This window comes from Polypterus senegalus, chromosome 2 (genome assembly GCF_016835505.1).
Source record: "Polypterus senegalus isolate Bchr_013 chromosome 2, ASM1683550v1, whole genome shotgun sequence".
Lineage (NCBI taxonomy): Eukaryota > Metazoa > Chordata > Cladistia > Polypteriformes > Polypteridae > Polypterus > Polypterus senegalus.
Genome location: NC_053155.1, coordinates 132629739 through 132655476, shown reverse-complemented (window position 1 = coordinate 132655476; position 25738 = coordinate 132629739). Strand labels below are relative to the sequence as shown.

Here is a 25738-nt window from a genome sequence, read left to right as displayed (position 1 = left end):
AACTTCATTTAAATAATCTATATTCTTCACTGGGACTGGCATGAAGGATAGAATAATTAAACATGTACTACGAAGATATTTCAATGCTCCTTAAATGTTTTAAAGAATCGGCGCTCTAAGCTTACAGATGGCTTAATGTCTATTACAGAGCTGATTGTGTGGCGATCAGTTACTTGGAGAAAGAAAAGCAAGGACTGCAGGGGCGGCCAAGCCAATATATATTGAATATAAAACAGAAAAAGAAGATAACGACACAGCTAAAAACACAGCGGCAAATTTCGACAAAAGTTAAACGCTTGTGTCATGAGCACGAGGTGGCTATGCAGTGTCCGCAACGGACGTGGCCATCTACTATGCATAAGATACCATACTGATATTGGCGGCGAAGGGGCCACCGATTCTTTCACCGCCCAGGGCCACCACAAGCCTAGAGCCGCCCTTGAGTACTGCTGCAATAAATAATTTCACCGATGGTCGCGCACATTCGCTGCGCTGTGAAACCCATGTTTAATAACGTGCTTTAACTCTTATCATCATGAAAATGATATAACATATACATCTCAGTATTTTAGTTATTCAGAGAGCTGTAATATCACGAATGTAATGGATTCTGTGTCCAGTCGGAGGAAGAGAGCAGGTTTAAGAAGCACTAGTGATTCACACACATAGAGCACATAGAAGATCACATACAAAACAAAGCATTTAAAGTGCTACTTTAATTACAATGTGATTTGAGAAACTGGTTAATTAAACGATTTTAAGATGAAGTTAATGATGTTCTACTTTAATGACAAAATAAACTACACGATTAAAGTGGACATTTTGAGATTGAAGTTGACATTTTGTGCTTTTTCCCCCCACTGTGTGCTTTTTTTTTTCTGTACCCTAATAAGCTTTCATATGACACTCAAAATGTGGGCCAAGACTCTCCTTTTCACGGCGACTTTGATATCTGCCAACTTCTTTTTTATTTCCGGCACTGTGCAACTTTGTGAACTTGAGCTTTCAAGTTTCTCCAACACGCTATGTCACTCGAACAACTTCCTTTTGTTGATTATACCACGGTTTAAATCAACAAATAGTATGTTTTTCCTTTGCCTCCACTTGGTATTCGCTGAAACTCTTATATTTTCCCCCGTGCTTTTCCCATTGTCTTTTCACAGAAGGCTGAGCTTAAGGGCTATTTATATTGATTTGCATATTCAAAGAGGCATAATTCTGGGAGGAATTGGGGCAGGACAGCACGCACATGCATGAGCGTTATTTTTCACGCTGACCGGGATTTATGTAGCGGAAGAACGCGGAGTTGGAGTACGCACAGATTCCTGCATCTGTTTTTTTCTGTGCGTAAGCACATTTCGGCTTTTGTGCTTACGTCATATTATAGTGCAAATTCTACGCACGGAGTTATGCATGAGGCCCCTGGTGATTTTCGCAGCAGTCTTTACCACTCTCTGCAGGTGTATGTGGTCCATAGCAGTAGTGTTGTTGTACCACATGGTGATGGAGCTGGTCAAGATGCTCTCAACAATGCAGCTGTAAAAGTTGCAGAAGATCTTAATCAACATACCAAACTTCCTCAGCTTCCTCAGAAGGTACAGCCACTGTTGAGCCCTCTTGACCAGCTGTGTGGTGTTAAAAAGTGTCCAAGTGAGGTCCTCACTAATGTAAACACCCAGGTATTTAATACTGCTCACCCTCTCCACTTAACGCCCACGGATGAACAGTGGCCGGTGAGGTCTCCTCTCCTTCCTCATGTACACTATCATCTCCTTCACCTTGTCTGCGTTGAGGGCAAGGTTGTTGTCCTGACACCATGACACCAGACTGGCCACCTCCCCCCTGTAGGCCTCCTCGTGCCAACAGTGATGCGTCCAATCACTGCGGTGTGGTCTACGAACTTTAGGAGGAGGTTATCTTTGTGGGAGGCGACACAGTCATGGGTGAACAGGGTGTAGAGGATAGGGCTGAGGACGCATCCCTGTGGGGTGCCTGTGTTTGTGATAATGCTGGCTGAAATCCTATTACCAATCCTGACTGACTGGGGACTGCCAGTTAGAAAGTCTAGGAGCCAGTCACAGAGGGTGGGGTGAAGGCAAAGTGCAGACAGTTTATGGGTGAGTTTATGGGGGATAACCGTGTTAAAAGGCTGAGCTGTAGTCAACAAAGAGCATACGGACGTAGGAGTCTTTGTTCTCCAGGTAAGAGAGGGAATAATGTAGTGTGGCCGCGATGGCACCTGAAGTGGACCTGTTGGACCGGTAGGCATAGTGCAGGGGGTCCAGGGTGTCCGGTATTCTGCTCTGAATTTGGGCAAGCACCACTCTCTCAAAACACTTCATGGTGTTGAGCACATGACGACATTACAGAGGTGAACTAATTTTGGTCTTCACACCTCTCAAGGAAGTAAATAAAAGTGAATTGTGGACTCAAGGACAACACTGCAAATGAAGGAGATGTGGGTCCAAAACTAAATCCAGAAATCACTTTTCTATACGGTTGTCAAAAAAGTCATGTTCAACCTGCTGAGTTATGCATTTGTAAATGTAAACCTTAACTTATTTTGTAATTATCTGGCAGAGATAGACAATTAAACAAATGTGATGTACTGAATTGCCCTCTAAAATTTGTCAAACATATAGTTTTAACAACTCACGGCAGTTATGAAAAGACAGACATCTTTTTAGTTAAGATTTTATTAACTTCAACCTTCTAGTTAGTCTACAAAATACTCATGAAAAGCAATTTTGAAGTCTTGCCACAGCTCAGAGGATGTTGAGAAGCCTAGACAATTTAAATAATTTTTGTCCATGGTGAGAAAGCTATGGATGACTATCTTTTTGAAAGGCAAACTTATTTCCCAGTTTCACTTTCCTGTCAAAGGATTTCTGATAGATTTTTCTGGCAGTATTTAAGTGCTATACTATGTACCAAGCTCATGTTACGGTTGTATTTATAACGAGGATGAATAATTGTTACTCTGAAGAAATTTTACCCTCATTTGATTGTATATGGTACAAAAATCTTTGTTGATTAACATGGAAAATTGAAACATTTAATCCACTGCATATTAAAAATCTGAGAAAACAAAATGTGAAAAAGTGCAATACTATATTTGCATAAAAAATAAAATGTGTCCAGCATATGATTTACAAATGAGTACAGTACATAGTGTGAATTTACTAACATATTTAAAGGATGAATACTACTGAAATTTGTCATATTTTAGACCATTTTAAAGGTAAATTTATTTTAAAATGAGTAATATTTTAATGCAAGCAAATATATCAAATATATGCACCTGTAACTACTTTGTACATAAATTTAGCATTAATTCCTTTACTCGTGGTTAGTTTCATTTAAGTTGTTAGAAATTAAAGGAGAAGGAAAATGAACGTGCACCTTTTATTGTGCAGCTGGGCTGGTCTTCATGATGTTACCCCCAGCTTAAACTGAACATGCAGAGTTCAAAAGTCAAAGTAGGGAAGCAAAACGGGAAATATCTAACTCAAACAAATGGCCGCCCTGATAAATTAATACAGGTATAAAATCTAATCAATGATAGCTGCTGGAACAACAATGTCTTAAAATTTCAACTTCAAAAGCTTGAGCTTTGGTTTGAATTCTAAATTCACAAGTCTTCAGAGCAGTGGTTTGTTGTTGTTCGTATAAGCTTAAAAAACTTTAAAAGGAACAATGTTTTGCAGTATAAATTCACCTAAAATCTAATCCTCTTGTCAGAGTAACAAGTGAAATTTATTAACACAAACTTTATAAGAATCTGCTTCATTCTCAAGTTAACAGTATCCACAATTTAATAAAAAAAAAAAAAAAAAAACAGACACAATCTAGCTACCATTTGGTGTTGGGGTGCAAACAGCCCAACTTGGTGGCAGTCCCAAGCCCAGATAAATACAGAGTGCTAGTGTCAGAAGACAATCCAGATGTAAAACAGTCAAAACCTTAATAATGGAATCAATCCAATCAGCTTAGAAAAATGCTAGGGTGTACCCAGTAGGCAACAAGCAGGTGCCTTGCCTGAGCCATGTGTTAAACAAACTAGGGCTACCAGGCCAAGGCAGGCCCAGATGAAGTTAGTCCACAAAATCAGAAGTCAACGAGGAGGGGAAAGAAAATAGTAAGTTAAAGGTAAGAGTGGTGACAATGAGTGGGAAAGGAAGGGAGTTGGCAGATTTGATGGAAAGGAGGAAAATGGAAGTGCTATGTGTACAGGAAACTAGATGGAAGAGGAATCAAGCAAGAGAATTAAGTGGAGGCTTTAAGTCGTTGTAAGAGAGCAATGGTGTAGTTAAAACAGTACCAAAAAAACTAAAAAAGTAGTCTTGTCAGTGTGAATAGGAAGAGTAATAGGGTGATGAGTGTCAAGCTGGACCTTTGTGCTTTTCAAGATGGCAATGACGAAGAAGAGAAGGACATTTTTGGGCACATATGGATGAAGAGCTTAAGGCGGTACAAGACTAAAAAAGGTGACTGCTGGTGGTGATCTAAATTGAATGCGGGAAAGAGTAGAGAGATGATAGAAGAGGGTACATGGAGGGTGTGAAGTAAAGAAGAAAAATGGTGAAGGGGAGAGAAGATTTCTGATTTGGTAATAACACATTTTTTGAAAAGAAAGTAAATCAGCTTGTTACTTACAGTAGTGGAGGAAGGGAAACCCAATTAGACGTTCTAATGTGTAGAAGATGGCAATGGAAAGAGATAAAGAATTTTAAAGTCATAAATGGGGAAAGTGTGACAGTGCAGTATAAAGTGGTGGTGATGGACTGGGGGATCACAGAAATAGCACTAAGGATAAAGTGGTAGAGATTAAAAGAGGAAGGGCTCAAGAACAGATTTAGGGGGAAGTTTCAAAAGCAAAATTGTATTAAGAATAGGTGAAGAGATGCTGGGTAGGACAAGAGGAGGGAACTCATCCGAGTGCAGAGAGCCATGGTGGTGAAACAGATGTAAGCTGTGATAAAAGCTAAGAAGGCGGCAAAGATGACATGCTACCAATCAAAATGAAAAACTGTGCAGCTAGCCATTGCTTTTCAAATATCATTCTCTCTCTCTCTCTGTTGTCTCCAGTTTCAGACTCTGGGCACCAGGAGCTGTAACTGAACAACGAGGGGGTGGAAGAATACAGACACAGACTATAATGAATGTTTCAAAAAAAAACTGCTGAGAACCAATATTCAACAGAAATAAACACCTTTTCATCCTTTTTTTCCAGAGAGTTCAAACGACAGACACAATATTAATCAAAAACAAAAAGTAAAAAATTATGCACAAAGACAATGATGAAAAAAAGCACTCACAAACACGAAAAATATATACAAATTGGAAGTAAACTGTTCACACCAATACTGTATATACAAATTGAAATTCTATTCTTTCTGCTCTACCTGTCCAGCAGTAAAGAAGTGCCTACAAACCAAAAGACTGGTCAAAAGACGACCCCTTGTGGTCTGGACATCATTTTTATACCGCTAGCTTGTTTGCCTATGTAATCATTATTTATGTCTTCAATGGAACCCTAATAGCAGACAATGTTGAGTAACGCACCCCATGTCCTTCTATGATCAGGCGCCTTGTCATTAATTTAACAGTCCTTCCCACTCGCGCACATACATGTTTGCAACCACGTCGCTTCACCTACTCATTCACCTCTTCAGGCATACACACACATAGGTGTATATGGTGAACTTCACCTATTTTATTTCTATGCACAAGTTCTCTCTCTAGTGGCAACCACCTGATTGCAAAGCTCTGTTCGTTCTTACCCGCAGCAGCTTCAGGCATGGATGAAATAACAGCAGGAGTGTGGAAGAGTTTATGAGAAGAGGGAGCAGATGTGGGAAATTCAAGATTGTGAAAACTATAGAGGGATAAAGCTGATGTCACACACAATGACAATTTGGGAAAGGGTTATTGAAAGAAAGTTTTGGTAAAAGAGCACCATAATGAAGGAGAAGGTTGATTTTATGCCAGAGAGAGGGACAACTGATGGAGCCTTTGCACTGATACGGATCATAGGGAGGCATTGAGGAAAAACAGAAAAAAAGGTGGCGTATGGTGTTTATTGATATAGAGAAGGCTTATAATAAAGTGCAATGTCTAAATGTGCATGAGAGAGAAAGAAGTACCATGGAAGTATGTGAGGATTGCCCAGTTTATATATAAGGGAATGAGGACTCAGGGTCAAAGCAGTGATGGGGTAACTGACAAGATCCCACTTAAATATTCCTGGTGCAGACGTACTGTAAGTGCTTACTTTATTGATCTTGCTATGGATGTCAGTCATGTGATTAAAAGACAAACCCACCCAGTGCATGCTTATGGCAAATGTCCTGTGCTGCAACAGAAAAAGAAGTGAAGAGGAATTTGGAAGAATGGAGAAATGCTTTGGAAGATAGGACTGAATAGGAAGAAGAGAGAAGAGGTATTGAAAAGACTGGATAAATTTAAGCATCTAAGATCAGAGGAATCTCAAAGTGAAAAATAAGATACGGAGCATAACCAGTAAGTGCAGTGTGGATAAAACAATTGGAAGAAGGCATCATGAATATTATGTGATTAAAAAATTAAGATGAAGGTTAAAGGTGAGATTTTTAAGACACAGGTAAGATCAACAATGATGTATGAAGCTGAGACATAGGAGGCAAAGTTACATGTGGCAGAAATGAAAATGTTGTGATGGATGCATGGAGTGCCAAAAAATTCAGACACAAGCATTGGTAGGCTTTGCACCCTAGTAACCAAGTTACCCAAACTGTTCTATAACATTTCTGTAATTATTTACTGCCATGATGCTGATCTTTCTGATCATAAAATAGGTCATTACGATAGCAATTTACAAGAAGAATGTATAATTGCAGAATTACGGTATTTGCCATAATTCTAGAGATCTCTCTATTTTAAAAAGAAATCCTGGAAAGCAAAAGCAAGGTGACGATAAGTGATCTTCTCAGGAGTTCTCGAAAGACATTTATAACACCTGCGAGACAAAAGAGACTTGCCACGGAGCATCTCGCGGGGACTGTAAACATGAGACTTGGTGCCAAGAGACTGTGCCAGGGCTGTTTCGCGAAGACATGGAACATGAGATTCTTGCGAGACAGGCCCTACTTACAAAAGATATCAAATAAGCGCAAATCCATCAAAAAACAGTCAGCCATGTAAAAGCACGTAGTTCACATAGATCCTATGCTCTCGACACATATAAAGCGTATAAGGACAATACGGAGAATAGAGACCAAAAGGCGTTGGAGAGAAAAAAAGGCAGATAAGAGATTATGAAACCAGGAAAATTCGAAAGTATTGCAGGGTCCCAGCCAGGTTGCAGCCTTTTTGGTTTTAAGATACTGTTTGGCCCAATTGAGGGAAGGTGGAGTACAGCACAGAAGACTGATAGCGGGGTATTGACTGATGTGGTAAGGGAGGTGCAAGATGTAGGGGATATGGGGTTGGAGAATGTGCTAGAAATTTGTGTTTGGGGTTAAGAAGTCAACAACTGTTGAAGTAAAACGTTTGTGACACATTATCATGTCATGTCGCTACAGTATCAAAGAAAAGATAGAAAAGATTGCATTACCGCAAAACAAACAGTGATTAATCATCAGAACCAAGTGTAATTGAAAAAAAGAGCAGGACAAATTGAGGACAGAAATAAAAGGCAAAGAGTGGACAACAAAGTTTTTTCGCATTTGCATCATTCAATGCACAAAATGTGGATTTACACAATAATAGACCATATGCTGTAAGAATCTGTGGTCCCGGAAGAGTTAAAGCAACGACAAGTTGAATTTCAAAGAATACACAGTTCAGTGAGGTCTATATTTATGAAGCTTTAAAGTAATTGTGCAAATAATGAAATTGAAACAATTCCAAAGAAAAAAAATTAAAATTGTATATCCGATTAACCAAACACAGGGGTTGGTGAGCGAACAGGGGGAAAAGCCCCCTAGTATTATCAAAAAATCATTGGAAAGTTCCGCTAGTGTGCCTCTTTCTGTTGCACAACTTGGCTCAAAAACAAATTAGCACATCGTCATTTCATGACAGGCTTTAGTTTTGAGTTTGGTATGTTTCCATCCAGCTGTTTTAGCTATCAACCATCCTCAAGAAATTGTGACACACAGACACACACCCATCATTGAGAAATCATTGTTTTCAGTATTGGGGGACCATAAAATGTTGAGATCTTTTGAAAACCAGAGATAGAAATTTTTGATGAATCTAAAGCTTTCACTCCTCCCCCATGGACGATAGGTTATGGTACAAAGCAAAAGTGGGAGTTATTTATAAGGAAATACAGTAAAACCTTGGATTGTAAATAACGTAGTTTGCGAGTGTTTTGCAAGACGTGCTAAAATTTGTACTAAATTTTAACTTGATAAACAAGCAAGGTCTTATACGCTTTGTCCACCAAGCGTCACGTGGGATTGTTGGTAATCGTCTCCCATGCTCATTATATTTGCAAAAATCTCAAATACACTTTTTTCATGTTGTCATTATGGGGTGTTGTGTGTAGAATTCTGAGGAAAAAAATGAATTTAATCCATTTTAGAATAAGGCTGTAACATAGCAAAATGTGGAAAAAAATGCTCTGTGAATACTTTCCGGATGCACTGTGTGTGTGTGTATATATATATATATATATATATATATATATATATATACTGTATATACACACATATATGAGGTGTGGCAGAAAAGTAATGAGACTGATTTTTTATTTACCAGTTTTTATTTTTTCAAACATCAATGTTATCCCCTTCAAAGTAGTTCCCTTGGGCAGCTACACACCGATGGAGACGTTGTTCCCACTGTTGGTAGCAGCGCTGGAAGTCTTCAATCGGTATGGTCTTCAGCATGTCCGTTACACTCTTTTGGATGTTTTCTAAAGTCCCGAAATGACGTCCTTAGAGGACATTTTTCAGTTTAGGAAAAAGTCACACGGACTGAGGTCAGGTGAATAAGGGGGCTGGGGAACCACAGGAATGCCTTTTGGAGGTCAAAAATTGTGTTATGGAGAGGGCACCATTTTGGCACAGACCTTTCTCATGTACAAATGTTTAGTCAAAAATTGATGAACGGTAAATCTGTTCAAACTTAATTGTTCACTCAACATTCTTAATGTTAAACGACGGTCTGATCTCACAAGAGTGTTCACACGTTCGATGTTTTCATTGGTTTTCGAAGTTGAAGTCCTCCCTGAACGGTGTTCATCTTCAACATGTTTTCTGCCTTCCAAAAATGATTTGTGCCAGCGAAAAACTTGAGCTCGGGATAAAGAATGTTCCCCATAGGCCTGTTTTAACTTTTCAAACGTCACACTTGCCGTTTAATGGCACAACGTTGCTCCAAATTCCGCTGTTCCATTTTGTGTGACGCACAACCAAAAACACAACTTCACTAATAGCAGTCACAAAAATCACGTCGTTAACGGAAGGAGTTGAGACTCGCACTGAGCTATGGGAGGGTACTGATACACGTGCTCTATCAAGGACAACAGCGCAGCGTTGCCAGATGGCTTGTAGTGTTGACAGTCTCATTACTTTTCTGCCACACCTCGTGTGTATATATATATATATATGTCTCTCTTTGTGTGTATATATATATATATACTGCATTCAAATTTTTATTAAGAAGAAAATTAAACCTTTTTAAACTGTGGGACAATATGCCAATAATTATTTGTTAAGGATCTCTTTGTATACCATGTTGTCAGTTCGGCACTCCGGTTGTAACATGACCAAGCTGTGCGCGGAGCTTACTCTTGAGCATGTAACTTACAGTTGGCCATGTGAACAGTAATTCTGTCTCAAATCTCACAGCTTGGATTGCTGCTGTCATAATCGGTTTGAGTTTCATGGTTTGTTTCAATTACGACAGTATTTGCAGGATTTGTTGTGCTGAAGTGACATTTGGCATCTGTCAAGCGTTGTAAGCACACAACCGGTTTCAGTGATAAAATCACATCCAGCTTTTGAGAGTTTAAACATTCATAAACATCAAAGTGTCCACTACTGAAATTGTCACCTGTGAATCTAAGATGTTTAAGAGGCATTGGCGGTTGTCGAAAGGTGTGAAATATTTGGCCATTTCGGTACACTTGAAAGCGACAACCGAACAATTCAGCGGCAGCCATCAACTCACATGCAGAACCATAGGTGAAGGGCTTAAGCATTTCACTCTTCTAGTGCTCCTGTGTAGTATAATTATCTCCTGTACCGTCATCAGTCTACACCTTGAACCTGTCCCAGTCATTCAATACATAAGACACAATGTTCCTCCGGATATCAAGAGTGAGCCTGATATGGTCATGCAATATGTAACAAAGAGAATGGAAAAGGTAGGTGGTATCTCCGGGCATGGAAACCACTCGGTAAGTGACAGTTCTTTGATCGATAGAATTTCTTGAAGATGGGCCCATAAAGTAACAAAGACTGTTGAAAAGTGGCATCATACTACCGAAATAAGTACGTACATTGGTTTCAGTTAGTGGAGGAAAGCCGCCTACCAAATTTCGAGAAGATGGGGCCATAAATAAGAAAGTACAATATGGCGGACGTTGTTGACCGTTATGCGGACAATTTCGAAATGAAACCTGCTTAACTGTTGTAAGTAAGCTGTAAGGAATGAGCCTGCCAAATTTCAGCCTTCTACCTACACGGGAAGTTGGAGAATTAGTGACGTTGGAAAGTTCAATATGGCGGCTGACAGTGGCATCATACCACCGAAATAAGTGTGTACAATGGTTTCAGTTAGCGCAGGGAAGCCGCCTACCAAATTTCGTGAAGATAGGGCCATGAATAAGAAAGTTCAATATGGCGGACGTTGTCGACCGTTATGCGTAGAATTTCGAAATGAAACTTGCTTAACTTTTTTAAGTAAGCTGTAAGGAATGGGCCTGCCAAATTTCAGCCTTCTACCTACACGGGAAGTTGGAGAATTAGTGACGTGTGGAAAATTCAATATGGCGGCCGACAATGGCATCATACCACCGAAATAAGTACATACATCGGTTTTGGCTAGTGCCGGGAAGCCACCTACCAAATTTCGTGAAGATGGGGCCATAAATAAGAAAAATTCAACATGGCAGGCGTTGTACTACCGTAAGTACGTGTAGAATTTTGAAATGAAACCTGCTTAACTTTTATAAGTAAGCTGTAAGGAATGAGCCTGCCAAATTTCAGCCTTCTACCTACACGGGAACTTGGAGAATTAGTGATAAGTGAGTCAGTGAGTGAGTGAGTCAGTCAGTGAGGGCTTTGCCTTTTATTAGTATAGATACATATACATATACACACACACATACAAAAATAATTACATTAAAATATATCATAACCTATATAATACCCAATATATGTGTTCAAATACCATATAAAAAATCCTAATTTAAGGTGCTGTTTAAAATATGTGTTTAGACTAGTGATTCTGTAAGGAAATATTTTGCCATCACAGAAAAGAAGAATGGAAAATGCACCTGTCCCTCAATAAAAATAGACGTACAATAGGTAATATTTTTTTGTTCTAGCTATGTCAATGATTGATTACTAACTGTTAAAAGAGGCATCAGGTTCATTACCTAATATCAGGAGCTAAGACTTCTTAGAATATACATAAATAAACACAGTGCTGTTTATATCCTCAAATATATGCACAGTAAACTTTCGTTTTGAATATTTACTTATTCAGTACTGTGTGACTGCTTTCTTTGATTTATATGAAAGAAAAGTGCCAGTTTAATTCAGGTACAGTTATGTTTATTTACTTTTCCTAAACTCTACTTAAAATGTAGTACATGATGCTGTATGTATTGACCTTGCCTATAAAATGTTTAATAAAATCCTGGGTAGCAACACTCTGAAGAACATTTTCCAACTCTGCAGCATCAGAACACAAATAAGAAAAAATTAAGCCAGATGGCAGTTGCATGTTCTCCAGGGCCCACTAACTTTGCATAGAAGTGCCCATTTGGAGTACTCGCATGTTTACTATTCATGAGGTAAATGAATGCAAAAGCATCATGTGACTGAGCAGCAGTATAAGTTTTAAACGAACGACAAGAGCTATTACACCTTCTTGCTAAACACTGCTCCAGTTGGAGTATGTATGCACATTAAACTGAGGACTCTTTCACAAAAAAGACTTGTACAAAAAGTATAACTGGAAAAGTATGTATTTTTATTTGTTGTAGCATACTGATTATTAAAGGAATAGTCCACCCAATTTTTTTTTTTGGAATATGTTACTTACTGCATGTAGTTTGTAGTGATGGCTGAGAAAAATAAAAATTAACTTTATTTTCATGCAGAATGGAGAGATGTTTATGATATAACTAGCAACATAACCTGTAAAGCCTGCTTGTCAGACACTCATTATTCTTGCTTCCCATCCAGATTTATGCTTCCCATCTTTGAAGGCAACTTACCATGCCTCTTATGCCTTTAATCAATAAGGTCACCAAAGTCAAATTAACTAATCACACCAAATCTAAAAACTGACCAATCAGAGTGTTTTAGGATATACTATAGCTGATAGAAGTCAAAGGTGACCAATGCTGTACAACAGAAAACGATGTGAAAAAATGTCCATGGGGGTGAATATTAAAGTCTTAAGTTACTCATGTTGTGTAATCCACATATCAGTTATCCAGTCATATGTGCAAAATGAGCAAAACACATGCTTCTCTGCTAAAATATTGTTAAATACACACTTCCAGAATCAACAGCATACATCATAAATGGGAAACCTAAAGCTTAATGGGAATGATTTTTTCAATTAAAGAGTCACCTCTCTCACTCATCTGTTGCTTTGGTCTTCAATGCAAAAGATCAGTCCCATGATTTTTAGGTTTCCTGTTTATGATGCATACTGTTAATTCTGGAAGTTTATACTTAATAATATTTTAGCAAAAAATGCATGCATCCTGTATGTTTAGCACATATGACTGGATAAACGACATGTGGATTATGCAACACAACTAATGTGCGATTTTTTTTCTCCCTTTTTTCTGTGGATGTTTTTTACATTGTGTGCCATTCTACAACACTGGTCACAATTGTCTCGTCATATCATAAATGTTTCTCCTCTCCATTCTGCAAAAAATAAATTAAGATATTTTTTCTCAGCCATCACTACAAACTACACAGGGTAAGTAACATATAAAAAAAATATACTTTTTGAGTGGAGCATTCCTTTAAACTCATCTGATTTATGTCTAAATTAATATAGGTTTAGAACTTAAAAAAGGTTGCAAAGTTTTGCAAGACAGTTCTATCCAATATTACACTTGATTTGATACTTAGCCTAAAGCATAACATGTATATCTCCAAAATACAAACTAAGCCACCAAACAAAGCATACCCAAGGAATGAAAGTTTTGCAAAGATTTTAATAGTATGACAATAACACTTCTAAGGAAGAACACAGAAGACATCCAGAGATCCTTAAATATAAAACCGCTAACTTACCACTGATCACAAAAACCAACATATTATCCAGCAACTTTGCTTGTGTGCATTAGTTATGATGAACAGTATATGATGTATGTATGTACAAATGTAAAGACAACCCCATAAAAAATATGCTGTGAAAACAGTGGCCTATAAGAAAAGGAAAGATAACGGTCTGTGAAAGGTGCAGTATTAAACAATTTTACTAAGCAATTGTCTTCTAGACATGATTGTGTGCTTTCAATGAAGAAAAAATAAACAAACATACTACATATGTTTCGAGCAGGGATTCTGGTTTTCTCTCCGTCTAAAGATATGAGCATAACTAAACTGGAAATTTTAAAAACAAGTAAACACTTGCCACCTAAGAAGGATTACTACCTGGCTTAAAACTGGTTCCTTACATTCTATGTTTCAAGAATAAGCAATAAGCATGAAGCTCTTTGTGAAGGACACTGCGCGATAGTACAGGATAATAGCATTTCATTTCAACTTGCACATATTGGAAGCCTTGGTTTAATCACGTAAGAGAAATAGCATATTATTCCATTGATTTTAACTTTTGTACACTTTTTTCTTTATATATGCAAATTTGTGGCAGGATGCAGAGATCTCTTGTAGTGCTGTAGTCCTATTGCTTGCTTTAGTTTACAGTTAAATGCCTTTTAAATGGCTTGATGCTTTGAATTTATTTATTCAAAGTATGGGGTACTGAATTTTGCTTATGCTTTGTTTAGGAGACATCCTGAAGGATTTCAGGAGTGGAGCGGTATGAAGTGCACTACTGTATGTGGAACACATTGAAATTGTTAACTGACCAACAGTCTAAAAACAGCAATGTGCCTGCAATGAATTTGTTTGGCTAGTGACTGCACTGGTTAAGTTATGCCTGTGCCTATGGAAATTTTATGCCATGGTGTTGCATATGAAATGCATTTGTGACTGAGACTATAGTAACAGTTTTTCTTTTCTCCATACTATAACCTGTATTTGAAAGTACTTTAAAGGAATGCCGAATACTGCCGCTTTAAATATCACTTTAAGGATATTTTTTTTTATGAGATTCTGTCAGTGCCGGTTTTGATAAGACATCGGTAATTGGCTAGCATCTAGTACTTATGAAAGGCACCCATGACAACAATAAGTATTGCAGTGTATATTCAGCTGCTGAATAATTGAAAGTAAATAATGTACAGCCCTACTTTCCATCTATTTAATTTTCACCCAAGTTATTTTATAGCTTGTTTAGACTAAAGTAACACGAGCTAAACTAAGTGCTACAAGCACTTTGCAGGAAAGGTAGGCAAAATGAAAAATAAACAAAGAACATGAGTATAGAAAGAACTGTCAGTCTCTCAAGTTTGCTAGTGCAGTGCCAAGAATAGCTAAATTAACTTGCTCAGTTTGTATTTTTAACTTAAATGTGTGAAAAGGAATTTAAAACTTTTTTTATATGTACAATATATACTCACAGATAAGCAGAAAATTTTAAGATCCATTACAGACCGAAAAAATTGTGTTTATCTGAGAGACAGAGCTGATTTGTTTTGTTAAACATTATTCACTCTGAGCATGTGAAAAGGCCCTGAAATACATAAATTAAATTAGGTATTTTATGGTAGGAACATTGGTCTTTTGGCCTTGGAACTACTGCAGATTTAGTATTTTTTCTACAGCTTATCTGGAGGTTTTTATATGGGAAAAAATAAAAAAACACATCCTGTCCAGCCTATTCATCAGACTCATCTTTAAAGACTTAAAATCAATTCTATATACAAGAACACTACTTCTCTATTAAATTATAAATCTATCTTACATACAGTAAGTGTGTTATTTGTTTCTTGCTATGTATTAATTATTCTTATTTTAATTAGCTATTCTTTGTAACTACATTTTGACTTCTTTAAAGGACTTTGGGCTACATTCAGTGTATGAAAAGATGCAATTGAGTTTTTTAAAAAGAAAACTAGAGGGGTGGGAATTCTCATACATAGAACAGTACCATTTGTAGCATCAGATGTAGTATTGGATCCTGAAGGGAGATATGTAATGGTCATGGGAGACTTATCTAACTGTAAAATGATTTTGATAAATGTTTATGCACCTAATGTTGATAAGGAATTTATACAAAATTTATTTGCATCCATTCCCAATCTGCACTCTCATAAAGTTATAATGGCGGGGACTTCAATTGTGTTCTAAATCCACTTTTAGATAGGACTTCCTCCACAGGGGGAACGGCATCTAACACCGCAAAGATAATTACAAAGTTTATAACTGATCACAACTTATCAGACTCCTGGAGGTTTTTAAACCCAAATTCAAGAACATATTCTTTCTACTCACCAGTGCATCATTGTTACTCAAGGATTGACAATAACTTCTTGCCTATGATTAAATCTTGCGAATACGATGCTATTGTTATTTCTGACCATGCACCTATGATCTTGGAGCTAAAACTACTAAGCCCCATACACTCACCCCGCAGACGGCGCCTTCTTAAGAGATCAGATTATCTCATATCTTTCCCACAGAAATAAATCCAAAGCCAAGAAAGTAGCAGAGATAAAAAGCAAAATTACTAAAATAGATGAAGAACAAAACACACCAAGGTATACTCGCAGTAAATGGTTACATCCTGACATCTACTGCTTGTGCCTCAAAGGATACCCCAAATGTCTGATCTAAGGTATGTTGTGGTGTTATGGGTCCACAGCTCGTTGAGCAAAGGCCATTCATTTTAAATAAATAATCACCGCACCCGAGGCAGCTCCGTGAGGGGGGCGTTGTTGTAGCGAGCCGCGGGGCGGTCGTCGATGTGGGCGTTTCTCACCGTGTGCACAGGTGAGGAACTGCCCACATTCGTGATTGCTCCCGTGGCTAATGCTACAGCTGTGATGAGCGTGAGTCGGTTGTGGGGGGGGTGGGGGGTTGAATGGAGAGAGAAAGGAAAGGAGAGGACGGAGGTTACCGGGAGCAGGAGAGGAAGCAGGTCGGTGAAAGAGAGCGCGAGCCGCGAAGAGCGAAGCGGACGGCGAGCGAATGGCGCTCGTGGACAGCTGCGTGGAAGCTGGGTGTTAGGCCGACACCCAGGTGTTTGTGTTGATGTCGCCCGCTGAGCGATCAGGTAGCGGGAGTGACCAGGGAAGGCGGCTGGCCGCAGAGAGGCCATTGAAAGGCAGCGGAAGTCGGGAGACTTGGTGGTGGGAATTCCCAACGTGAGCGACCTGGCCGTTGGTGGAAACCAAGTTCTCCGGGACTGGGATAAGTGCCATACCGGAGCCAGGGATCGGGAGGTCTCCAGTCTCGTGTGTGTGTCTAGAAGAGGGCAGCTGCAAAGAGCGTCTTGCCTGCTGCTTGGCCCAAACGGGATTAGCAGGCGAGACGCTACCAGAAAAGCACCGGATTTGTTAGTGTTTTAAGACTGCTTCCATAAGAAGATTTAACCTCTCGTTTTAAAGGATTGTCTTTTCTTATTGTTGTTTTAACCTCCACGTTTTTTTCATTTTTATGGATTTATTTATTGAAAAACTGCACTATTCATGGAACACTGTTTTTATTGGTTTTTAATAAAAGCACTTTTGCACTTTTTACCTTCCCCTTGCTCAGTAATTTGCCTCCATTGACTAGCTCACTCGGTAACATTATCGACGGTGTTGGGTTCAAGGGTTCCCAAACATCAATGGGAGTGTGGAGCCAGAACCCACATCGTCACATATGTATATGACATTGATCCTCCTGACTCCAAGGTGGACCCAAGCACTCAATTAAGAAATTATGAAAAAAAATTGCAACACATCACGAGGATGACCTTGAAGCCGACAAAAATAAGACTACCATCACTTACCTGTTTCTACTTCAGGCACTGCTGAAGATTAATGGTTAAATGTATGTTGAGGTACATTTTTCTATTTCTTATATTACACAATATAAATATTTTCCTGCATCGCTCATCTTTTTCTATGGCATTTAGGTAAATAAATGACTCCATATCACACTATACTTCATTCCAAATATAAACATAAAATATTTTTCCATATTTTTAGTAGTAAATTGGTGCTTGTTCTTGTCCATAACAGTCTGCATGATGCAAGCAAAACACATTTTGTAACATTACCCACCATACTAAATCCATTAAACTTGCTTACAAGGTAGTTTAAGTTAGTTCTGCATGATAACATAAGATTAAATATTTTCCTCAGCCATCAGTACAATTACATATTCAAAAAAAAATTTTTGTGGAGTGTTCCTTTAAATTAAGGGAATTGAAGAAAATATTTAAAATATACTCAACAAAAAAAGAAACGTCCCTTTTTCAGGACTGTGTATTTCAACAATAATGTTTTAAAAATCCAAATAACTTTACAGATCTTCATTGTAAAGGGTTTAAACAATGTTTTCCATGCATGTTCAATTAACCATAATCAATTAATTAACATGCATCTGTGGAATGGTCGTTAAGACCTTAACAGCTTACAGAAAGTAGGCATTTAAGGTCACAGTTTTAAAAACGTAGGACACTAAAGAGACTTGTCTACCAACTGTGAAAAACACCCAAAGAAAGATGCCCAGGGTCCCTGCTCATCTGCGTGAACGTGCATTAGGCATGCTGCAGGGAGGCATGAGGACTGCTGATGTGGCTAGGGCAATAAATTGCCATGTCCGCACTGTGAGACGCCTAAGACAGCGCTACAGGGAGACAGGAAGGACAGCTGATCATCCTCGCAATGGAAGAGCCCGGATCTCAATCCCATTGAGCACGTCTGGGACCTGTTGGATCGCAGGGTGAGGGCTAGGGCCATTCCCCCCAGAAATGTCCAGGAACTTGCAGGTGCCTTGGTGGAAAAGTGGGGTAACATCTCACAGCAAGAACTGACAAATCTGGTCCAGTCCATGAGGAGGCGATGCACTGCAGTACTTCAAGCAGCTGGTGGCCACACCAGATACTGACTGGTACTTTTGAATTTGAGCCTCCCTTCATTCAGGGACACATTGTGAAACATTTTTAGTTTATGTCTTATGGTGTTGACTCTTTTACTGTTCATACAAATATTTACACATTAAGTAAAAACAGTTGAAAGTCAGAGGATGTTTCTTTTTTTGCTGAGTATATATGGTAAAGCAAAATTCACAGAAATCATATCTTCATAAACATTGCAAAAAATGCTAGAAACTCAATTTAAAAATGGTGCTTACTATACAACTGTGGAGATAACATGGAAGGTCACAAAAATACTTCACATAAAAAAAAAAAGACGCTATGTTTAAGAAATGGTACGGTGATTGCATTCAAAGTATTGGATTGACTTCTTCATAGGTAAAGGAAAACACGAGTCAAAGAATGCAGCTAAAAAAAATATGTTTTCTTTTTAAGATCAGAGGTTGAAAAAGGGAGAAGAAGCAAAGATAGTGTGGGACAGAACTGATTCTAGTGTATTAAACTATGCATACTCTTGCACATTGGTTTACATGTGGGGAATGTATTTACCAAGCAGGGCTGGCTGCTGCAAGTTCCCATCACCTCCCCAATACCATCTCAGTTCTGTGGTGCCACATGCATGGTAGTCTTAGCTAAGTCACAACAGTATTAAAGCACATCATGTGCCAACAGTTTTGGGGTACATTACTTTCAAAAATAACTAAGAACGAAAGAACTAAGTATGTTATATAGTTACTTATTAGAATATGTAATGCTTTAAAATAGTATGCTTCTTTTCCTTTTTTTGTATGAAAATCTGCACATTTCACTGTCCAGCATTTGTTAATGAACCCTAAGTCAATATAGGAACCTTTACTGAACTGACTAGAACACGGCCACATGCAAGAATTTTCATGTGTTTAATAAATATACCGCAAAAATGCATATGCAAAAGTTAGGGAAAAAAAATCTTAAGATTTTTCTTTTGCCTTTTTTTTATATAAAAGAAAAATCTGCCAAAGGGGTAAGCAAAATTTATTAAGATTTACTTTTATATAAGCTAATAATCTTGTATACAAATTTCTTGTTGAGTCAATAAATCTTCCAATAAGAAAAACAAGAATTAATGTCTTAACATAAAAACTTTTTACTTGCTTGGATTTTATTTTTGCAGTTAAGTTAAGTCCTTCATGTGTGGTAAAACAAACAATATTCATCTCCCTTCTTCCATCCCCAAATATGAGCTCCTGAAGATTCACAGTATGACCACTAGCAACTGCACCTGTAGATTACACCATTTCAAAAAAAAAAAATCAATAGCAAGTAGCTGGATTAAAACTAGACTAATGTTTTATTTATAAATTTCTGTTACTGGATTGCATGCAGCCACACTTTTCTGCTCAGCTGTGCAATTGTGCCCTGCAAAGGGTCAGCTTCTTCCCTTACACTCTATGCTGCTGTGATAATCACTGCCTTCCTCCAACCCTAAACTGGGTAGATTAAATATATAACTATACACTTTATTGTTTATACTCTTTTGGACACTAACCAGGTGCTTAACTTCTTTCTCACCAGCCAGAGCAAACACACACGTGCATGATCTTAAAAAGGCAATGCTTCCATGAGATAATGCAGACATTTCTTTTATAAGCTTCTAAAGTAATGTAGTAATGCATGTGTGATTTTAATTCAATAAACTAAATATTGTGTTAGGTTACTTATTAATTTAAAAATTAATGTTATGCTTTCCAGAACAAATTTTTCACATTTGGCTTATCTGCAGGTGATGCATATTTCATGGTTTTTTTTTTTACATTACACATTTGAAAGATGGCCTATTCATAAGTACCTGCAGTATACTGTTGTTACTAGAGGCTAAAAATTCTAGAGCAAATACATTAAGAATCTGAATGCATTTTGTGATTGTGTGGTAAATCACTTATTTTTATCAGAGCATATCAAAACAGAGTAACTTGCAGATTTATGTACTCTCTAATACTGCTGTTATAGTTGAAAAGAAGAAAGGGAACCTAATGAAAACAGTTTCTTTAAACAATACACAAGTGTATACCAGGACATATTATAGTTCCCTATGATCATGTACACTAAAACTATTACAATTACACCAATGAACAATCTAGATACATTTAAATGGAATAAAGGCATGCACCCTGGCATTTACCCGTTATATTTTTGAGGTTGGGAAAGAGGCAAGGGAAGAAATCATCTTTAGAACAACAATCAAATGCAATGAGTTTATTCATACAGGACCAGTTTGGAGTCAGTTATACACATGGGTAGACTACAGCTGTCACCAACAACAGTCGGTTTGTGATTACAACAAACCAAAGCCTGTTTAACTGGTAAAAAGTTACGAAGTGACAGGAACTGACTTAAACACCATTCTGCATAAACTTCATTAAATAGAGTAACCAACAAATATCTAGAATATGATGAGCAAAATACAATGTTTAGATAACTCCGTGATGTAAATTTCAAATGCTACAAACCCCTTTAAGTCAGGATACTGCACAAATCTTGACATGTCATTTTTCCTGCGGAAATGAACATAATTCTTAACTTTTTTCTTATACACTCACCAAGGGTTTAAAAGTAAGATGGTTAATTGTTGGACTTTATAATGTAGTGACATTTATAGGTCACTACCAGTCAAATGTGAACTTTGTTACAGAGCAGTACATACCATCACTCTCAGTTTTTTTATTTTATAATTAAGGATCAGTATACCTGAATCTTGAGCGTGAACAACTGACAGTGGCAACATAAATGAACAAAAAAAATAAATTACTTTCTGCAATGAAGACACCTTTTTTTAATATATATTTTGTTAGCAAACTTGAAATCAAATTAGATAGATAGATAGATAATATTGATTAAATACTGATAAAAATGCACTGCAAGTTAAAAAATGCAAGGTGGACAGTGCAAGGCAGATATAACAGACAATAACATTGTATAATGTTAACGTTAACCCCCCCGGGTGGAATTGAAGAGTCGCATAGTTTGGGGAAGGAACGATCTTCTCAGTCTGTCAGTGGAGCAGGACAGTGACAGCAGTCTGTCGCTGAAGCTGCTCCTCTGCCTGGAAATGATACTGTTCAGTTGATGCAGTGGATTCTCCATGATTGACAGGAGGCTGCTCAGCACCTATCGCTCTGCCACAGATGTCAAACTGTCCAGCTCCGTGCCTACAATAGAGCCTGCCTTCCTCACCAGTGTGTCCAGGCGTGAGGCGTCCCTCTTCTTTATGCTGCCTCCCCAGCACACCACCGTGTAGAAGAGGGCACTCGCCACAACCGTCTGATAGAACATCTGCAGCATCTTATTGCAGATGTTAAGGACGCCAGCCTTCTAAAGGAAGTATAGTCGGCTCTGTCCTCTCTTGCACAGAGCATCAGTATTGGCAGTCCAGTCCAATTTATCATCCAGCTTCACTCCCAGGTATTTATAGGTCTGCACTCTCTGCACACAGTCGCCTCTGATTAACACGGGGTCCATGAAGGACCTGGGGCTAGACACTGAACTAGACAATCACAAGATCCTTCCTTCAACTCGAAGCCCATTTCAGTCACCTCTCCACGTATAGTAGTATTTTTATACAAAATTCAAAATGCCAGTATTCTTTGGATGAAGCATAGTGATGTTACATAGAAAACAAAAATAACTAACACCACTAAAAGAAATAATTAGAATTTACAACTGAAAACAAATATTTAACTAAATCCTGACAGTGCCTCCACTCCTGAAATATGACCTTGGAAGGTGCCCAGCAGGCTTACACTGAAACTGCCAATGGAATTGGTGCAATAAATAAGGAGGATGTATATCCTCAACTGAGAGACAAGATCAACCACAGTCTTTTCAATTTACTTGATAATGGACCCAAGAACCTAGCTGCTGAAAATTCAGTATTCTTTGGATTTCACAATCATGCTCCAGATTCCCCAACACAAGTGGTGGAGAACCAGCATGAGAGAAAACTGGGACAAGCATGAACCAATTTTAATCATGACAGGTGCAGAGAAAGATGAACTTTAGTAAGAATATACTAAATGGAATAGTTTGTTGGTGTCTAAAGAAATGCTCTCAGACATGAAATCATGAATGAGGTAATGCTATTGAACAAAAATAAAAGCTGAGATGTAAATGTAGGATGACAGGAAATGCAAGAAATGTTGAACACATATATAAAACAGAAACTATTTTCATTTTATATTAATAATGATATACAACCACTTTCACAAAAGGTACACGTATAACAAGTGCGCTTTTATTCAAGAATCTAACTGAAGAAAAAGTAATCGGGTTGGGGTATGATGCTAACACGACCGCTTGGGTGGTACAGCGGTAAGAACTGCTGACTCATAATCAAGAGGTCGCGGGTTCAATTCTGGATGCTTCCCAGAATTACCGTTTTGAGTAGTGAGCTGCTCTTATTGTTAGCATTATACAATAAAAGTAGACATTTGATTAGAGTCTATTATGGTACTTGTAAAGGTACAGTGGGATGCAAAAGTTTGGGCAACCTTGTTAATAGTCATTATTTTCCTGTATAAATCGTTGGTTGTTACGACAAAAAATGTCAGTTACAGTAAATATATCATATAGGAGACACACACAGTGATATTTGAGAAGTGAAATGAAGTTTATTGGATTTACAAAAAGTGTGCAATAATTGTTCAAACAAAATCAGGCAGGTGCATAAATTTGGGCACCGTTGTTATTTTATTGATTCCAAAACTTTTAGAACTAATTATTGGAACTCAAATTGGCTTGGTAAGCTCAGTGACCCCTGACCTACATACACAGGTGAATCCTATAATGAGAAAGAGTATTTAAGGGGGTCAATTGTATGTTTCCCTCATCCTTTAATTTTCTCTGAAGAGTAGAAACATGGGAGTCACAAAACAACTCCCAAATGACCTGAAGACAAAGATTGTTCACCACCATGGTTTAGGGGAAGGATACAGAAAGCTGTCCCAGAGATTTAAGCTGTCTGTTTCCACAGTTAGGAACATATTGAGGAAATGGAAGGCCACAGGCTCAGTTCAAGTTAAGGCTAGAAGTGGCATACCAAGAAAGATTTCGGATAGACAGAAGCGACGAATGGTGAGAACAGTCAGAGTCAACCCACAGACCAGCACCAAAGACCTACAACATCATCTTGCAGCAGATGGAGTCACTGTGCATCGTTCAACCATTCGGCGCACTTTACACAAGGAGAGGCTGTATGCGAGAGTGATGCAGAGGAAGCCTTTTCTCCGCCCACAGCACAAACGGAGCCGCTTGAGGTATGCTAAAGCACATTTGGACAAGCCAGCTTCATTTTGGAATAAGGTGCTGTGGACTGATGAAACTAAAATTGAGTTATTTGGGCATAACAAGGGGTGTTATGCATGGAGGAAAAAGAACACTGATGTTTTCAAATAAATAAGTGCTATAACAAAGGTGTACTCAGATGTGGATGAGGGTTCTACATCGGAGAAAGAAAATAGAAGCCATTCCCACAAGAAACATCCAATCACACATAAGAACAATGCAGCTGCACCTGGCGTAAAGGTGAAAGATGGCACCGCTTGGATGCAGCAACATGTTTCCATCATCCTGACAGTCAATCTGCCATACACATGTCCTTCAAGAAAACAGCAGGGCATGCCAAGCTCACCAAGGTATCATGCAAAGTTTTGTTTGAGATTCTTAATTTTCTTAACACCAAATTGCAGAATCAAACCAGAACTAATAACATTGTCCACAGCAGGTGAATTAAAAAGCGTTTGCCGATCGGTGGAAATTGCCACATGTAACTAGACAAAAGATTTATTGAAAAAACATCCCACAGCTTCTCAGTCTGCAAACTGCCTACATAAGGTGAGTACCAAGGTTATTATAGTCTTGCCTTTTTCTATTAGTTTTGATTTCTATATTTTTTTTGACCTTACTTAGAAATTCAGTTTAGTTTCAGTTTTCCTTCATTGTGTATTTTTAGTTTTATTTTAGTTTTTATTTTACAAAGACATTTCTGTTTTATTTTTATATATATTAGTTTTAGTAATTATGGTATGGTTAAAGTGCTACTATGAAGGTTAGTTTTTTTTTTTTTATCACAATGAGACAGAAATGTACACTTCATGGGTTTGGATAAGAGTTTAAATGTTAGTGGAAGTCTACCACACTACACGACACAGTTTACTATTTGGTTTTGTTTTTGTCTTATAAAAACAAGTATACAGTAATCCCTCCTCGATGAAAATCTGCGAAGTAGAAACCATATGTTTGTATGGTTATTTTTATATATTTTAAGCTCTTATAAACTCTCCCACACTGTTAACATTATTAGAGCCCTCTAGACATGAAATAAAACCCTGTAGTCAAAAGTTTACACTGTGCTCCATGACAAGACAGAGATGACAGTTCTTTCTCACAATTAAAAGAATGCAAACATATCTTCTCTTGAAAGGAGCGCTGTCAGATAGAGAGAGCGAGATAAAAGCAAACAATCAAAAAATCAATACACGCGGGAAGCACATCGTATATCATTGAGGAGTTTTATTTAATATGTAATACATGCTCTGATTGGGTAGCTTCTAAGCCATCCGCCAATAGCGTCCCTTATATGAAATCAACTGGGCAAACAAACTGAGGAAGCATGTACCATAAATTAAAAGACCCATTGTCCGCAGAAAGCCGCGAACCAGTGAAAAATCCGTGATATATATTTAGATATGCTTATATTTAAAATCCGCGATAGAGTGAGGCTGCGAAAGTCGAAGCGTGATATAGCGAGGGATTACTGTAATCAAAACCAGGTACCAAATATGAAAACTTTTACACAATTTTATAATTTTTAAAATATTTTCTATGTCATTTGTGCTGAACAAATCTGTGCTGACTATTACCACTTTTTCTTTTCCTTTTATTGCCCAGAATCAGCTAATTTGTAATGAAATTTATGTTAATTTTAAAGTTGTGAGGGTTTTTTACTCTAAATGTCTACAGCACACATCTACAGTGTTCTGACTGGTGTGATCATCAAAATCACAGGGGCTTAGGAAGAATAGGGCTTTTATGCTTGAATCAGTTTGCAGACCCCACCTAGCTGTATTGAGGGAAACAAAGAAAAACAAGCACGTAGTGTCAAGGTTAGGAGCAGTGAGACTTGAATAGCCTATGCATAAGAACGGCAAACTCATAATGAGCAGAGCAAGAGCAGGTAATAAGAGTATGGACAGGCACAAAATGACAGAGACAGAATCGGAGATTAAGAACAATATATACATTATATAAACCTGTTTATCCAGAGCAGGATCACAGGAAACCTGGAACCTACCCAAGTAGG

The 25738-nt window shown here is 38.0% G+C and overlaps 1 protein-coding gene across 4 annotated transcripts in view; it reads right to left on the bottom strand.

Annotated features, from left to right (window-relative positions):
• LOC120523369 (POU domain, class 2, transcription factor 1-like) overlaps nucleotides 1-25738 on the bottom strand; it is a 217569-nt gene that overhangs the window by 133291 nt on the left and 58540 nt on the right. Inside the window, exon 1 of one of the 4 annotated variants that reach the window (XM_039744633.1) lies at nucleotides 19533-19581. The exons of the other annotated variants lie outside the window; for them this stretch is intronic. The gene's annotated coding sequence lies outside the window, so the exon portion shown is untranslated. Of the gene's footprint in view, nucleotides 1-19532; nucleotides 19582-25738 lie in introns of those variants that run through there. 4 annotated transcript variants of the gene reach the window in all.